The 13,754-nt window shown below is 40.2% G+C and overlaps 3 non-coding genes across 3 annotated transcripts; 1 reads left to right on the top strand and 2 right to left on the bottom strand.

The window, feature by feature from the left end:
* Positions 1-3,669: 3,669 nt before the first annotated feature.
* Positions 3,670-3,742, bottom strand: TRNAV-UAC (transfer RNA valine (anticodon UAC)). The gene has a single exon. It is a non-coding gene; the product is annotated as a tRNA-Val (tRNA).
* Positions 3,743-6,583: 2,841 nt separating this feature from the next.
* Positions 6,584-6,656, bottom strand: TRNAV-CAC (transfer RNA valine (anticodon CAC)). Its single transcript has one exon. It is a non-coding gene; the product is annotated as a tRNA-Val (tRNA).
* Positions 6,657-11,474: 4,818 nt separating this feature from the next.
* On the top strand, positions 11,475-11,547 carry TRNAV-CAC (transfer RNA valine (anticodon CAC)). Its single transcript has one exon. It is a non-coding gene; the product is annotated as a tRNA-Val (tRNA).
* The last annotated feature ends 2,207 nt before the right edge of the window (positions 11,548-13,754 follow it).

Below are 13,754 nucleotides of genomic sequence, written 5' to 3'. Positions count from 1 at the left end.
AGAAAATTACTGATATCAGGCGAACATTAAAAAGAGTCTTCGAAACATAAAGACTTCTACAGTGATTTTACGTGCAAAATTTACTCCAGAATGAAGTGATTTAGCAGATGGATTTTAACGAAATTTGGCTGCTTTAAAGGCAAGCCGAGTGGAGGAACATATCACGTGAAATTTATAAAAAGCTACTCTCATCCAGCTTTTTATAAATGTCACATGAATGAGAAAAAAGCCGAATGAGAGTATCCGCTTCGCGGATACTCTCATTCAGCTTTTTCGGATTAAAATTTACATGCGACACAAAACATCTGGTATCCGCTCCTTTTGGTATACTGGACCATCAGTCCATTGATTACTAAGTTCAGGCCTACATTTAGATTTTCTGTCTTCAGATTTGCAGATGGGTCAGAAGTGTTTGCAGCAAAGTTAAAAGGATGGCCATTTCTGATATGGTATGAAGTCCTTTAGAAATTGGAAGCTGGTCCATAGGCAGGAGTTCAGCAAGAACTTGGAAAGAACAGATGGAGACAGTTTTGTGTCTTTTACACAACTTGGCTGAAGTAGTCAAGGTAGCATCGCTTTTTCTCCTAGCAGATCGGGTTTTTGTCCATCAAATCGACCATGCAATTTACAGACGCATTATATACGGCGCAATTTGAACCAAAAATCCTGAAACAACCAAATAACCAGCCCTCAGTGACCATGTACGTTTTCATGGCTTTCTTCAGGTTGTACGCACAGCACGCTACAGTCATTTCTGGCCATTTTGTATATCATCACACATAGAACCATGGCGGAGTTCAGCTAAATTTTAGGATGCCCTCCATAAGACGAAACACATGTCCACATTCTTGTGTGTGTAATTGAGAAGAAGATAAACCGAAGATACACCTCACCCATAGAATGGCCTGTGTTCATTTCCTTGCCCTTAACATGGATTAAAAATAAATAAATGAATATATGGCGGAAATATATTTTAAATCGGTTATTTTGCATTTAAGATATTTTAATTGTATGCTAAGTAACAATATACCACTCACATAAAAAACAGTTGAATATGAACAGAAACTACACTGGCCTACCATTAATATCCGGACACCTGCATTTAGACAAAAAAAAAGAGCTTTTATTGTGTGATTTAATATTTTGTGCTGAAATCCTTTGCTTTTATAACGGCCTTCAATCTTCGCGGATACCCTCATCCAGCTTTTTATAAATGTCACGCCGACCGGGCTAGCCTGGTGGGTAAAGTACCTGCCTAGCAATCCAAAGGTCGCGGGTTCGAATCCCGCCTCGGGCTTGAATCAAAGTACTGCAAAAACCTTGGGAGGTGCATCATAGCCACAGAAGCCGATGCGCCAACAACTACCAAAAAATAAAAATAAAATAAAATAAATGTCACGTGATATGTTCCTCTACTCGGACTGCCTTTAACGCAGTCACCAGTTCGGCCTTGTTCTTTGGGCGATCTCGACGTGCCCGAAGTATTGCCATATTGTTGGAAGGGCATAATTGTCCAAGCTGTCCTGGTATTGCACAACATTCATGATTTTGTTGATAACGACTAATAGGCCCAAACCAAACCAAACCATGAAAAGCAGCCCCTCCACCAAACTTCATTGGGAGGATACAATCACTAGACTCTGGGGAGATTCTATTGGATTGGAAATGTGCCAATGTATCTCCCATACATAAGGGTGGTTCTAAAAGTGAAGTTGGAAATTATCGACCTGTCAGTCTGACTTCAGTAGTAGGGAAAATCATGGAGACTACGATCAAGGGTGGAATTCAGGATCATTTGGATCGAACTGAAATTCTCAGAGATACTCAGCATGGTTTTGTAAAGGGAAAATCATGTTTAACAAATCTGGTTTGCTCTTTTGAAAGGGTCACTCATGAGCTCGATTTAGGGAATAATTTCGACATTGTTTATTTAGATTTCAGCAAAGTTTTTGACTCAGTCCCACATGAGCGGTTGCTTTATAAGCTGGTTGGAATCACAGGGAAAATCCTTAGATGGATAGCAGGATGGCTTCAGGGCAGGAGGCAGAGGGTTGTGATAAATGGCTATTCCCAATGGTGTCCTATTGATGATCTATCGAACTTTTGCAAGTAGAGAAAGGGACGTGATAATCCCATTATATAAGGCTTTTGTTAGACCACACTTGGAATACTGTGTTCAAGTATGGAGACCGCACCTAAAGAAAGACATCGAGCTTCTTGAAAGGCTGCAAAGACGGGTAACTCGCCTGGTGAGACCTGCTAAAAGATTGTCCTTATGAAGAAGGACTTCGAATATGTGGGGTGCAGAGTTTGGAATCTAGGCACCTTAGAGGAGATTTTATTGAGGTGTTTAAGGCACTGAGGAGCATCAGTAAAATGAATGAGGACGAAATTTTCAAGATTATAAATGATGCTAGAACTAGGGGACATAAATTCAAGTTACGGGGGGGGGGAATTGTTTAGATTGGACTGCAGGAAGTTTTATTTTAGCCAGCGAGTTATAAATTACTGGAATGTTTTCCACTGCTCTATTTGTGCTCCTTACACCATGTTAATAGGAGTTTAGCATTTGATGAGGTAATTCTGTTGACCGTGTCATCTTGTATGTTCACTTTTTCAATTGTCTGTTCGAAGCCCAGCGTGCATATTTAAAGCAGGTTCTGTGACGTGTTGCATGCATATAAAACCCCCTAGCGTTGTCGCTGTTTTGGGTATTATTGCATCAGACAATCATGTAACCAATCACTGCCTGCATTAAAGATATTAATAATGCGCCCTGTTTGACCCAATATATTAAGGGGAGTCCGGATATTAATGGTAGGGCAGTGTATTTCTATTATGTAAGTTTTATATACGGCAGGTGTTGCTCTCGGGGAACAGAAATGCAGGCAATACCTAAGGCTATGGGAGGTTAACGGTGGTCCAGGACGAAAAAGACTAATTTGGTGTTACGATTCAGACAGGCATTAAATTTATGAAGTAGTGTAAACCGGCGGCTAGGAAGGCACATGGTGTCCTGTCTATGTTAGCAACTACGAAAAAGGTTGTCATTTCCCTTTGACAAGATGGTGAGACGGTGAGACCCCATCTTGTGAAAGGGAAATGGCATTTAAGTAATGTACCAAGATCAGAGTCCATACTTGAAGAAAGGCGTAGAACCTCTAGAAAGGTTTGGAGAAGGGCAACGACAGTGGTGTTGGAGTGATAATCGACGTCCATGCGAAGAGCAGATTGAAAGGTGCTGACTTCAAAGCTAGACAATTAAGCATCTTGAGGGGGCGCTTAAATAAGTAAATAAAGTCCTGATAAGAAACTCTAAAATGATCGGGAGTATATTTTCAGTGACAGAAGAGAAAAGACCAGAGCGACAATTACAGGACTTTTGGGCAAAACAGAAGACTGGATCTCGTGAACTTTACTTTCGGGAGGGTGTAGATCACTGAAACAAATTGCCTGCCGTATATTTGCAGAATTCCTCAAATACCTGGCAACCATCTTCATTCAACTTTCTGTTTGCATTCCTATATTATCTTGGTTTGTTGGTTAATTTAAAACCGGCCATCACCGGTTCATAAATAAGACAAAAAAAAGTTTCTCTCTCTGTATAAAATGAGAAACGGACAGAACTTTAAAGTACAAAGACACAAAAATATAATACTTAAATGTTTTTGTACTTGCCAGGTATCGAACCTGGGACCTTCCGCGTGTAAAGCGGATGTGATAACCACTACACCACAAGTACACACACATCTCTCTTCATCACGCAAAGGAGTTCAGAGAATCGATAATCCTCCGAATTCTACAGACTAACACGAAAAGTGCAATCAGAAAATGACAAAAAAAAAAAAAAAAAAAAAACAAACAAAAAACAGAAAGATGTTTCGCTTTCGAACGTGGCACAGTCACAGTTTTCCCCTGATCCTTGTTGTACGCAATTATTGAAGTAGATCAGCTTTATATACGCAAATTCAGACTTAAAATAAAGGTTTTTTAAAAAGGGCTTTACCTCTCTTAATACATCAGCTGCTTGCATTCAATTTTTATCCGGGGATTCCGAAAACAATTCTTAAAATTTCACACCACATCACAGTTTCTACACATGCGCTTGTTTGCCCGTAATGCATACACCTTACTAAACTTAGGACAGTACTTTTTTATACCACAGATCTGTTGTATTAACTGCAAAGATTCCAATAGAGTAGGATTCTTTTTTCCTCATTTTGCAAATATTTGGAGATCGTGCTTAATTGCAGAGATTTTCTCGAAATTTCAGACTCTTTTCTAAGGCGTGAAACTCCCGAAATTATTTTAAAGTCGCTCTTTGTTTACTGAATCTTAAACTTAACGTTGAACGTAAAGACATCACTGTTTCTCCCGCTCGTTACTTAATTGCAATCGCAAAAATAACGCTGGAATTGTGGTGTTTAAATGGAGCGATGATTCAAGAAACGAAAGACACGACTGATTTCTCAAACAGCCATCTCAAAGTTTTTTAATGGCTGGAAGCAAACGGTTCTTCTACATCTCAGGGGGGTAAATGTGGCAGAAAAACAGTCCTTCGAAAGACTTCGTATTCTAAAGAGGACTGTACATAATAATAGAACGCTCAGTGTGTAGCAAATAACATCTGGACTCAACAAAGCCCAACAATACCCACAGAATTGAAGAAATTGGGTATTGGCACTCGCTTACTATTTCAAAAGCTACTTTTTTCAGAGAAAATACAGAAAAATACACTTGCAGAGGTGCCCAGACGTCGCTATTTGACAGTGGAACAATGGAAAAAAGTCACGTAGTCAGACTAATCAAGATACTCTTTGTTTTGCACAGAGAGTGTGGCGAGAACCTCACGAAGTGTTGGAGCTTGCCTTGTTAAGACAAGCCAAGCATTTGGAGGTGGTATCATAGTATGGGGAACGTTCTGTTGGCACGGACTGGGTCCGTTGATATCGGTGTAAGGTGGGTCATCTAAGGAGTACCTGAATTTTGTATCAGATCTTACTCCACACCGCAATATTGCACATTTATCTCAAAGGTAATATGGATGACGATCAACAGCGCATCGTGCTAGAATCATTCAAGAATGGGTCCGAGAATATGGTAAGGGTTTCTACGATCTTTCCTGGTCCTATATTCGTCTGATCTTAGTCCTATTAAGAATATGTGGGATATGCTGGAGAGAGCTATTCGGCACCGAAGTGCTCTTCCTTTAACTTTGTTGCAGTAACGATATTTTATTGGAAGAATGGTTTCAATTCGACCAAAACGCACTAAAACACCGTATACAATTCATGCTGCGCCGCAGACTTGCTGTTATTAGAAACAGGGGCGTCCGGATTCGATACTGAATAAACGTTCGTATATTTTTGGCCGTGTGTCTATTTTCAGCTTTGATAATTTCATTTTATTTCATTATCATCGTTTTAGTATTGCTTTTTCTGTGATTTCAGCGATTCTTATATCGACTAAGGCCATGTTACTCCGTGTATACAACCCATCGACCCAATTTTCTTGGATCTTGTAGCAGTAAAAGATAAAAAAAGTAGCTCACCCTAATGATTGTCGTTAACCAACCTGCCAATCTTTGTGCCATCTGCAAACTTAGACATTAAGCCTGATATACCTTCAACAGTATCATTAATAAGCATTGACCTCTATTGTCTGCAAAATGCGTGTGTTCTGAGATCGATTTTCTGTTTTGCTAGACGAAAAACCCGTTTTCGAGAGGAAAAACCGTGCTACCCTCTTCTGAGACCGACTAACTCAGTCATGTTGTGAACAAAAAGCCCATAAAAATTCTTTCAGTCATCGATGAGACTCGGACTCAATTCTTTTCCACCCGGTGTGGGAAGGATGGCGATTCTACCAACTGCGCTACCCACGAGGCATTATATTCCGCGTCATATAGTTTAATTTTATTGCCTCATTAGAAGAATATTTTGTTATTTCTAATATTGGACAAGGGTTCGTGTCCTTGAAAAAAAAGGGAGGGGAAGAGGGGTGGTTCAAGTTCATCTCTCCGATCTGTATCATGGATATTTCATTACATCTAGCCAATGATCTCTTGCCTCCTATTTGGAGGTGGTTACCACTCGCACCCCAATCACGACAGAATCTTGCGCGTCATTGCAGCATTATTTCTGGGATAAAATTAATTCCACGAGGGAGGTACACCGATGTAACCAAATCTCATGCTAGAAAAGAAGTCTCGTACTTCGCTTCGATCCGTGGAAAGCGCAATTGCATTTTGACCCCTTTGTTTTTTTCAGTAGTGTTGAAAATAAATAGTTCTACAGCAATGTTTCGCCCTTCCTGTGCTCCTTTTTCTGGTTCAGTATTCTTCAGCCATCAACCCAGAGGTTCCAAAGCAAAGTACCAAAAGGCAGCTGAAAGGGACTGAGTAATTCTTACTTCTTGCATTTCTCAATTACTTCTTGCATTTCTGTATTACTTTTCTTGGTTAATTTAAAATCAGGCATCATCCACTCATATATAATCCAAAAATGTCTTTATATATACATAAAATAAGAAAACGAACCGAAATTTTACTTTTAAGGCACAAAAAATATTTCATCAATGCTCTTGTACTTGCCAGGTATCGAATCTGGGACCAACCGCGTGTGAAGCGGAAGTGATAACCACTACACCACAAGTACATCTGTTTGCCACCTAGCAAACAGTACTACAATTTCTCGTAATCCGTGTGTTGTATGCAAATGTGCTCATACCAATAGAACTGTCCAACATGGTTTTCATCCAAATCAATAAATCAGCTGCCTGCAGTCAATATTTATCGGTGGATTCCGAAAATAATTCTTGCAATTTCACATCAGGTAGCAATTTCTACATGCGCAGGAGTTTGTGGTTACTCGTAATATCTTTCTGCAGTTTAGGGAAATGGATATGACACTGGTCTTTTGTCATAGATGTCAATCTTTGGGAGGGTTAACACGTTCAACCTTTGTCTGCTTACCACTTCTCTCGCTTTCAGTAATTGAAAGACAGTTGCAGTGTGCACAATTTACACGAGTATCTATTCCATATCTTGCATTGTTCCATATTGGCATTGAATATTTCCACTCTTTGGCGCTGTAGGAGACTCCACCATTAAACGTGACTGATTTTGCTCTCTCGTAGAAAGTAAAGTACGGTTTGCTGCCACCAATGATTGAATTTTGCTTGAAACCACGAACAGTTGGTTTGTCATCATCATGACCATATAAACTACTGCACTTCACGAAATGGCGAACTATGAGAAAAGTAGACGATGCAAGAAACTCCCTCCCTCCCCTCCAAATAAAGGAATAAACTTTGGCAATTCATTTTTCTATGAATAACTCTCATTGATCTTTTAGTTGATTCATTGCTTTGCTGTTGAAACTGTCATCGAGGTAATCCTTTTCAGTTTCATGTCCAGGAAGGTGTATGTGTGCGCGCGTGTCTTTTGTGTTTTCCTATAAACCCGAACTTCAAAATCGACCCACATGGAGCCGAACAATTGGGTGAACCGATGAGTGCATCTTACTTGAACGTTCCGTTTTTTTCTTTTTTTAAGCAAGAAACAAGACTTCGTGTTTACATCAGAAAACTAGTTGACAATGAATATTAGTATTAGTAACGGTCGCATGGTGCAAGAAAGCCTATGGCTTAGGCTGCACCAGCCAAAAAAAAAAAAAAAAAAAAAAAAACAAAATCCGTACAAAACAATGATAAAAACAAAAAAATAAATAAATAAATAAAATAAATAACTAAATAATAATAATTAATAAATAAAAATAAATAAAAAGGAAATTAAACCTATTATCCTATGCGCTTCCCTTACCCGAAAGTACTATCCAGATGACCTTTGAATTTCCCCAAACTGTCGGCTTCTACCACCCATGAACTCAACTTATTCAAGTAATTTATAACTCGCTGGCTAAAATAAAACTTCCTGCAGTCCAATCTAAACATTTCCCCCCTCTCATAACTTGAATTTATGTCCTCTAGTTCTAGCATCATTCATAATCTTGAAAATTTCGTCCTCATTCATTTTACTGATGCCTCTCAGAGCCTTAAACACCTCAATCAAATCTCCTCTAAGGTGTCTAGTTTCCAAACTCTGCAACCCACATATTCCAAGTCTTTCTTCATAAGGACGCCCTTTTGCGGATCTCACCAGACGAGTTACTCTTCTTTGAACCCTTTTAAGAAGCTCGATGTCTTTCTTTAGGTGCGGTCTCCATATTTGAACACAGTACTCCAAGTGTGGTCTAACATAAGCCTTATATAATGGGATTATCACGTCCCTATCTCTACTTGCAAAAGTTCGATAGATCATCGATAGGACACCATGGGCCTTCCTTGCAACCTGTTTACAATGCTCAGAGAATTTCATGTCTGACCGTATCGTAACACCCAAGTCCCTTTCCTCCAGTACTGTGTTTAGTTGAACTCCACCAAGTGAATAAGTTTTTTTGGGATTACTGTTTCCCAGGTGTAATACCTTACGCTTTGTTGGATTAAAGCAGAGCTGCCATTTTTCTGACCATTCTTGAAGTCTATCTAGGTCTCTCTGAAGAAGCTCAGCTTGACAGTGATCATTGACTACTCTACCAATTTTAACATCATCTGCAAATTTAGACATCACGCCCTCTAACACTTCATCAATGTCGTTTATGAAAATTAAAAACAACAGTGGTCCTAATACTGATCCTTGGGGAACGCCACTTCTTACATCAACCCAATCTGAGGAATAGCCATTTATCACAACCCTCTGCCTCCTGCCCTGAAGCCATCCTTCTATCCATCTAAGGATTTTCCCAGTGATTCCAACCTGTTCCAGCTTATAAAGCAACCGCTCATGTGGGACTGAGTCAAAAGCTTTGCTGAAATCTAAATAAACAATGTCCAAATTATTCCCTAAATCCAGCTCGTGAGTGACCCTTTCGAAATAGCGAACCAGATTTGTTAAACATGATTTTCCCTTTACAAAACCATGCTGAGTATCCTTGAGAATTTCAATTCGATCCAAATGATCCTGAATTCCACCCTTGATCATTGCCTCCATGATTTTCCCTACTACTGAAGTCAGACTGACAGGTCGATAATTTCCAACTTCACTTTTAGAGCTACCCTTATGTATGGGAGATACATTTGCACTTTTCCAATCCAAGGGAATCTCCCCAGAGTCTAGTGATGCTCGCATAATTAGCCTCAATGGTTCAATGCACTCGCTTGCCGCCTCTCTCAAGATTATAGGGTATATTCCATCAACTCCAGGAGCCTTACTGGTCTGTAGGCTCGAAAGTCGTTTCATTAAATAATCTTGCGAAATTTTCAATATCATTAATTACATATTTTTTAACTTCGCTCCCACAATTTCCCATTGCCACAAAAGGCTTTTCATTTGTAAATATCGATGCAAAATAACTGTTGAGTTCATCTACAACGGCAGCTGGTGTATTTATTATCCCCTTTCCCTTACGTAAAGGTCCGATCTGGTTTGTGCTGCTCTTCTTGGCATTTATATATGTGAAGAATTCCTTATAACCCCTCCTCTTTTCTCTGTTTGCTAGTGATTTCTCATAAAGTGCCTGTCGAACCTTTTGTGTGGCTCTATTACACATCACCTTGTAGCTGGTAGTACTTTTTATTGCTCTGTAACCTTTCCATGCCACCTTTTTCTGCTCAAGTAATGCGGCAACTTCACTATTCATCCAACTTGGAACCCTTCTCGTGGAGTATTTTTTTAATGGTATATACGCATTCAAGGCATCTGTGATTAATGTTTTAAAAGCGTACCACAGTTCAATTGTATTCATTCTCTGCGCGATATCTACCCAGTTAATAGAGGCCATGTAGTACCTTAAGGCATCATAATTTCCTTTTCTGAAATTAAAACCCATTCCTTTGCCTTTTACTTCTGCTACCTCTCTCGTCATCATCCACCGTAGAACTCCGTGATCACTTCCTGCTACTGGTTCCTCTACTGTCAGCCCTGTTATGTCATCTGATTCATGGGTGGTCTAGGATGAGGTTTAGGATATTCTTTTCTCTAGTACTTTCCTTGACATGTTGATACAAATAACAGTCATCTAGTTGATTTGAAAATTTTGTTCCCCATGTTGAGTTTCCTTCCCATTTACTCCAATCAATTAGAGGCAAATTGAAATCACCCATATTTGTCGCACTGATTTTTATTTTAGGGAGCTGGAACTGTTAATCCTTTTCTGAAACAAAATTTACCATATGAAACAATATTCAAAAATTTCAGATTCTTCCCCCAAGCAGTTTCAGAGATATAACACCTGAAAGTCCGGAAATTATTTTGTAATCGCGCTGTCTTTAACAAATCTTAAACTTGACCTTTCAAGGCAAGGACATCACTGTCCTCTCTGCTCCTAAGCTAATTGCAACCGCAGAAATAACACTTGAATGCTGGTGCTTATATGCTGTAAAAAGCTCCCCCCATAAAATAATCTCGACATTGATGGAGTAGTGCAACAAATTTAAATAGAAAGTAACCATATATTGAAAATGGGAAATTGAAATTCAGATCGTTCTGGAGGGTTCCAATGAAGTTGTTAGAAAACCCTTCATTCTTAGCTCTATTTGCTAGCGATTTCTCGCCTGTCTTACTCCACCAATGGTTTTAATACATATTCTCTTATAAATTATACAAATTGGAATCATGTGACCTCCAGTAACTGTCTCGCATCTATTTCTTTTGATCATTTAAACCATTGATCTCACCTGTCATCCATTTTGGCATCTTTCGTGTACAGAACAAAGAGGGCCGATACGAAATCGCTTGTGGCTGGGAGGATGGGTCCGTTTAATATTTCCCAAAGTAAATTTCTGTACGACACCATACAACAGTCATTCCAGTTAATCTAGCCCAAGAAATCTCTTATTCCATTACAGTCCTCCTCTTAAAACTGAAGCTCTCACATTTACCCTTGACCACATAGATTAAAGACAACTGTCTGCTATTGGTTCGCCGGCTGTCAAATTATTAATACAATTAGGCTCCTTAGTGAGAACCAAGTCCAGGATATTAAAAGCTCCTTGAAGTCTCTCGGACATGCTGGGTTCTATATCAATCATCCTGCTTGTTCAAAAAACTTACCACACAGTGGATTTTAGGTCCACCTGTTCCAATCTGTAAGAGATAAGTTGAAGCGGTCCATAATCATCTTACGATCCTACTTACTAGCCTATGCAGCCTGGTTAAGGAGAATTTTGTCATGTTCCTTAGAATAATTTTGGCCTATAACATATTTCTTTCATCTACATAACCAGGGGATTTTAATGTGAAATTTCGCTGGATTTAAGAATGACCTCTTCCGTCCTACAAAAGTGACTTCTATCGCAATCGCAGTAGAGCTTCGGGATGAGTGTCGCATTATTTTTTGAATAAAATTAGTATCATCAGGGTGGTATACCAATTTAAACCAAATATATCCTAGAAAATAAATTAAAAAGAACAATTCGTACTTGTGGTGTAGTGGTTATCACATCCGCCTCACACGCGGAAGGTCCCAGGTTCGATACCTGGCAAGTACAATTTTTTTGTCTTTTACATGTGTTGAAAATAAACAGTGAGACCCCTTCCACCACAAGTATAATGTCTCGGAAAAGGAATAATAATCTAAGGAAGTTAAATTAATGGATGATTAAAAGTTATTTCAGTTTTGCCTACCTTTTCTTAAAAGGGACAGGAAAATTACCGGTCTCTATGAAAACCCCGAAAAAAGAAATTCACTTCTCTTGATCTGTGTTAAAATGGGCATTTTTCTTTATATTTCTTGGTTAGTTGAAGATCCTACATCATCAAGCTAAAGTTAGTTAAAGATCCTAAAAGTACAGTAAGCATGCAAGAATGCATGCTTACTGTACTTCTAAGTGTCGAACCGGGAAACTCAATACAAGTAGATATTAAACTACCACTACACAACACACATTATCGTTTGCATCCAAGTAGTGGAAACTTAGTTCAGAGAATGAATAATCCACCGAAGTCGAGACTAACACGAAAAGTGCTATTTTTTCCTCTTCACTTCATTCCCGTTTTTTCGCTTTCTCAGTGGCATAACCACATCTCCAGTACTGAGGATGGCAAGTCTTCGTCGTTTAGATAATTCTTTGAGGGTGGGCCCTTGGACGACTTGAAGTCGGGTGTGTCACGCAGTTTCACCTCTGCACTACGGAAGCAGCTTAAGAAGATAGGAATCATTACAAGAAGAGCTAGCCAAGGTCGCCCGAGGGATTCCACCAGAACAAATCGCCATCTGGCTCTAACAGCAAGCCGGAACTCTACGATGTCCTGTCATCAATTGTCTCTTGACGCTGCTGCGGCCATAGATGAAAATATTTCCAACCGTACTGTACTAGAAAGGTGCAATTCAAGTGGACTCCACGCAAGGAAGCCATTGGTTTGTATCCCATTAAGTGGCAAGACCAGCCAGAGTACAAATATTGGTAACACCCGGCCGGCCTCCCTGTGGCAGGTATTGGTAACGTCGGGTCTCACTAGGGGCCCGGCGGCTAACAGGCCGGACGAACAATGGGCACAACAAACTACACAGTACATATCCCACACACTTTTAAATCTCTGGCTTGTCCGATACAGAGAACATACGCGGAGATGGGAGAAATCCCAGGTGCCGTCAGACCCCGAACATACCTAATACCTAATACCTAATCCCATTAACCCGTCTGCGCGGTTAACACAGTGGTATCGTCACCGTCCTCCCCACACCAGGTGGAAAAGGCACAGGTTCGAATCCCGTCGATGACGCGAGGAAGTTCAATGGGCTTTTTTCATTCCGTGGCTGAGCTAGTCGGTCTCAGCGGCACCGTCAATAAAGAAACCACTCTTTGCCGCAGAATTCTGGCTCCTAAAGTGGGCCAACAGGAAGCACAACCTTCCAGCACTGATTCGTACCACGCAGCTTGCCAACTCTCTCGGGATTCCACGGCTTCCCACCTGAGTCGACGACCAACGCCTCCTAGCAACAGTCAAGATGATAACAGGCATAATTGCAACACCTTCATTCTGGGATACCTGTGGCTGGAGGATCCCCCCCTGCTGCCCTTAAGGCCAATCCCCAGCTTTACTCGCATTCAGGACGACTCCATCTCTCGGACAGGTTCCTCCCTCAGCAGATGTTGAAGCAAACCCAGGCACTTGACGCCGACCTGAACAAATTCGCTGTTGACCGGACTTACCGGAAAAAAATTATGACGAGTAGGACTAATGAGCAATGACTGATGTGTACCTTGCATCTGTTCCTGTCTGATTGAACTGGTGCTCTTATCTCGATGTTAAGTCAGCTCAATGAGACTTAACTCTCGTAAGGAGTTCTCTCCTTTGTATCAAAATATGTTTTCATTTGTAAAATTACCTGTTTTTGTAAATAATTGTTCGAGTTTCCCGGAAGTTTCGGGAGGCTGTAAAAATGTAAACCTCTGGCTTTTTGGCCGTGAAGGGCATTAAAGATTTTCTCTCTCTCTCTCTCTCTCTCTCTCTCTCTCTCTCTCTCTCTCTCTCAGATAGCAAGGTTGTCCCCCAGAAACTGGGGTGTTTTCGTCCAGCAAAACAGGCAAATCGACTAGAGAACATACGCAATTTACAGACAAAATACATATATGGGTATATATTAGAAATAGTGGGTGGTCCTAATATAATAATTTGATCCCATTAACCCGAAATCATCACAGAGCTCGTCGGAACTGGTGCCATGAACATGTGACTTGGAGCTCTGACAAAT

The sequence above is a fragment of the Mastigoproctus giganteus genome, chromosome 6 (assembly GCF_048544385.1).
Source record: "Mastigoproctus giganteus isolate SK-2022 chromosome 6, ASM4854438v1, whole genome shotgun sequence".
Classification (NCBI taxonomy): domain Eukaryota; kingdom Metazoa; phylum Arthropoda; class Arachnida; order Uropygi; family Thelyphonidae; genus Mastigoproctus; species Mastigoproctus giganteus.
Note: the sequence above shows the minus strand (reverse complement) of the source record. Positions and strands in the feature narration are given on the sequence as shown.